We start from the raw sequence: 4,615 nt of genomic DNA, 5'->3' as shown, positions 1-4,615 counted from the left end.
CTCCAGGCCATGCAAAAGCAATACAGCAGAGGTAGAGAGTAAGGTGTAGCCAAGGATGGACTTGCCAGGCAAATGGCAATCATGTCAAACATTACCGCCTTGTTCTGTGCTATCGGCAAGTCATCCTTGGCTGCATTCCACTCTCCGCCTCTTTGTGCATGGCTCTTGCGGCAGCGAACTCTTCGCTCTGACTTCTCTTCTCTCTCAGATATTCAGCTATGGAGGTGCTTCTGGTATACATCGATGGAAGGGTATTTATAGGGGCAGCACTGCAACTTGATCTGGAATGGCACTGAAATCTCCTTTTGACTTCTTTTAAAAGTTAGTGCCATAACTTTTCCCCTTCTAGTGAAAATGATGACCTAGTTGGGGCTTTATAGGTTTCCAACTTCTAATAATATATTTGCGGGCCAAAAGCCTAGGAGCTGGCATATATGGAATTCTTTTGTTAGGTAGGTTATGTGAAGTATATAGGTTACGCTGCTGGATGGGGCTCAGTCTACAGAAAATTCCAGGGATTTTGTACCATGGAGGAAAAAAAAAACTAGTGGTGCTATACTGTTAGGAAGTTTCTGTTTTCAGCCAGTCTAAATAGCTTCTTATGTTGTCATGTGCATCATCACATGATATTTGATCCATGCTTCTAGTTTACCAAGGAATTTGATGTGATCTAGTACTTGGAGGGACGTGCTCCTGGCTTCAGCATGAACATCTACTATTGGGATTCTATTGATTTCCCTTTTTGGCTCCCCCCTCCCCCCCTGCTTGTCTCGGCACTGCAACCTGGATAATTTTCCGCGATCATTGATTTGTGCCATCCTTGAAATGTCAAATCGCATCTCTTTTTTTTGAGGAAACACAGTGGGGAAGGCCCCCACTGTAACTCATTTTCTATTAATTGATGGGGCAATTACAGATGATTATACACAAACACATCCAGGAGTGTAAAGATGAAACAAATTACAATGTGTCTAGCCAAGCTAGCATTCCCTCTTTAATGCTAGGTTTTGCCTTCTTAATGATAGTGCTGATGTGCTCCTTCCCTGTTAAATCGCATCTGCAAGCTCAAAGGAAGCTTCTGTGTTGTGTGAAGCTAAAATGTACATTAGTGTGTGATGATGGGAAAACTTCATGGAGAACAGCTGTTGCGTGTCGAAATAGTAGATTGTGTTGGAGAATAAAGTTTAATGTTCGATCTCTGGGGCCCAAAAGTTTACCTAAATTTAATTCTGAGTTTGCTTCATTTTATTTATTTTGGAAGATATCCGAGGCTTAATATTATGTGCAGTCCATGGTGCACTGTTCTAAGTTACTCGAATTTCATGATGCTCTTCTAAATTACTCGATTGGATATGTAGAGACTCGATCATGGCAGACATCTCGTACAGGTTTCTCTATTGGTTAAACAGCACCCAAATTGGGCTCCAATGGTCCTTTGAGCAACAACCATCGATCTTACTTGTATAGTTTGAGGAAGTTTCTGGTTGATTCATTGACGTGTACAGTCTGTTAACTTATGTAAACAATTTGTCATGTTGCAAGAAGAGCTTGTAAGTTTTGTATATAGTCAAACAAGTACTAGCAGTAGATGGATCATGTTCAGTTCGGTAGCCAAGTTGGATGCCAACGTTTATTATGAATTACTTGTAGTCTTGTATCAATAATTAGCTGATTTGACGTGGCTTTGAGGTTTGACGAGTTACATTTGTGTCACAATACACAATTTGCAACTCCCACATGGTCACCATTTCTCTAAAAAGACAAAACTTCCCATGACCTATTGCGTATAGCCGACCGGATATATATAACTGCAGTGGCACTTTATAGAATCTGACATTCATTACCATAAAGTATCTACACTGTGGTACTAGAAACATTTTTGCCCATTGTTCACGGCCACATGCATATCTAATAGTACGTAGACATAGATCAGGCCATGTCTAGATCCCATTCTGGAGTACTGCCATTGGATGTTTCCATGTACCCTATCAACAATTTGTTTAATCTATGTGAAGGAGAGGCAATTCTGTGGCACTCAGAATGCAAACCAAAATTACTTATCTACTAGAATAACATGGCATGTTTGCAAAATAAGTGACAACAATTTACATTTAAGGCCCTGCTCTGAATGGGTGTAAATCTTTACAGCTGTATTTATTTTACAAGTGTAACTTACAGGTCACCTCTTGATTCCTGCCTGGAATGAAAATGACGGGAGGGGCTCTGTATCCTAAACTGGCCAGAAACGAGTTGAAACGCTAATCCAAACGGGGCCTAACAGTGTGACGATCTAACTTTCGATAAAACAAGCTGCTCTTCATTCGCTAGTGATGTTTCAAGACAAATCATGGTACTCTTATGTTTCTCCAATGCAAGCTCCCAAGTTTATTTTTAAACAACCTTTGAAGTTAGTCTACATTCGTTACTGCTATTGAATTTCATTCAGTGCTATTGGTAAATTGGCTGTCTGCTATTTGAGCAATTCGCACTATATAATCCTATATCCCTTTAATTAGTTATCGTATCACACATTTTTTTCAGCAGAAACTGCAAGCATTGGTTTTCATTCTACATTACATCAGACATCATCAGATGTAATTCGGAATAGCACTGCCTTGCTGTCTCGGCTTCTGTGGAAGTGCCCCAATGAAGTGGACTTCTTTGCAGGTTTTATTACAGTATGTTGCAATCTTCCATAATATTCTGAGGTGCCAATATTATTATGATACATTGTTTTATATTTTTATTATATATACACTTTGGCGCAGTGGTAAAGCTGCTGCCTTGGAAACAGCCTCTTACAGAAATGTAGGGAAAGGCTGCGTACTATAGACCCAAAGTGGTCGGACCCTTCCCCGGACCCTGCGCAAGCGGGCGCTACATGCACCGGGCTGCCCTTTATTATATATACACTTTGAATGAGTGCTTCCACAGGATCATTTAATATATCAATAGCTATATGTCCCCAATATTTGATGTTAGCAAACATTTCATATGGGCACTGTATCAGAGTAAATATAGGTATACATTTGTGAGAGGAACGAAAAATCCAGTTTATGTTATTATACAGATTCATGTCATTGGTCCGCAATTACATGTCATGGGCTGAAAAATGGAATTATTATCTGAGCACACATTATACAGGGAATGCAAAGAGGTACTGGTGATCTGCCCTAGATATGACCACCAAAATATCACTTGATTCTCCTTCATAGCTGTACCACTTATTTTATAAATGAGCATCCATAAACTGTGTCTCCTGAGCCGTCCTTTTCTGATTCTGTGAAAAAGAGATACATGTGCATTTGGTCAAGTATTATCTATTAATGCATATCATATTAACCAAAAGGCACTATAAATTGAGCTGAACTTTTATATTTGTTATGTACTCCCTCCGTTCAAAAATAAGAACTAAAACCATGATATTTATTTTGGAATGGAGGGAGTAGTAGTTACTTTATTTTCCTGTGCTTAAATGATGGCATGTGATTATTTTTCATCGTCCATTTATTTATTGACTATACATGAAACTTGCTTGTACATCATTCTTCTTGGACAGACTCTTGAGATCTTACACTGATATCCTGTGTACTATGAGTTGACAAATCATGCATCACACCTTGTATAGAATGTTTTTTTTCCAAAATAAGTTTTTCAATTGATAATGCTATATCAGTTCTTCATAGATGAAAAAAAAGTAAAAACATAAAAGTTCTTTCGAGCATTAACAATCAAGCTCTTTCATACTATGTGGTTTATAGTTTCGTTCTCATATGTTTTATTCTTTGATTAATTAAGGGGGTTGTATTCTCCGGCTTCATTAATGAAGGCCAATTTATTCTCATCTAATATTATGTATTTATATGTGTGCTCTCAGTGATGGATAGTTTGGTGATATCGTGCCTGTATCCAGATGATATGCACTCTCATTTTAACTGCAATCAGATTTTTTAACTGTCATATAATCTCTGACAGATCTGCAATCACCAAGGTACCCACAGAAATATCTATCTACGTACTATCTAACTGATCATGCTGGAGTGGAGCTGCTGCTGGCATACTTTAGCTTATTTACATACTTTCTGAGTCAAAAGGTTCGCTGTTTATTATCTGCTATTTTGTCTTTCTAAACTGGCGATGATCAATGCTGAAAATACTTTACGAGTCTGTATACATATTGCAAGTCAACAGCATTCAGCTCATTTTTACTGGCACCACATGGAGTTTATGTTTAGCGATATTCCTTGCACACATGCATAAATTTGTTTCAAGTCTGACAGTAGCAGCTGGAGCGCCAAAGTCATTCGCAGCGAGCCCCTGCCACCCGCCACCGTTGCCTGGAAAATTGCCGCCTATGTTCTCCTGTGGTGCTGCTGATGCTCCTGCTCTATGTGTAAGTCAATTTTGGCATGGATCCAGAATTTATCCACGTCGCTGTTATGATGGCAGGTGTTTCATCTTTCTGCTTTGGACTAGGGCTTCTAAATTTGGCTGAGATCAGCTCGTAGTGCCTCTCTTTGAACCTCTCCTCTGCGACTCTGCAAAAAATGGTCTGCTATCTCCCCTGGCTAAATAGAAAATGTTCAGGTGGGTTTTACGCCCCCATAGCTCCCCC

General features: G+C 39.3%; 2 long non-coding RNA genes across 2 annotated transcripts in view; both read left to right on the top strand.

The window, feature by feature from the left end:
• Positions 1-2,677, top strand: part of LOC119365443 — a 5,129-nt gene extending 2,452 nt beyond the window's left edge. Inside the window, exons 2-3 of the long non-coding RNA XR_005175535.1 lie at positions 2,179-2,350; positions 2,545-2,677. This is a non-coding gene — a long non-coding RNA (uncharacterized LOC119365443). The remainder of the gene's footprint in view (positions 1-2,178; positions 2,351-2,544) is intronic.
• Positions 2,678-4,241: 1,564 nt separating this feature from the next.
• LOC119365442 overlaps positions 4,242-4,615 on the top strand; it is a 5,596-nt gene continuing 5,222 nt past the window's right edge. The window contains exon 1 of the long non-coding RNA XR_005175534.1: positions 4,242-4,393. This is a non-coding gene — a long non-coding RNA (uncharacterized LOC119365442). The remainder of the gene's footprint in view (positions 4,394-4,615) is intronic.

Source organism: Triticum dicoccoides, chromosome 2B, assembly GCF_002162155.2.
Source record: "Triticum dicoccoides isolate Atlit2015 ecotype Zavitan chromosome 2B, WEW_v2.0, whole genome shotgun sequence".
Taxonomy (NCBI): Eukaryota; Viridiplantae; Streptophyta; class Magnoliopsida; order Poales; family Poaceae; genus Triticum; species Triticum dicoccoides.
Note: the sequence above shows the minus strand (reverse complement) of the source record. Positions and strands in the feature narration are given on the sequence as shown.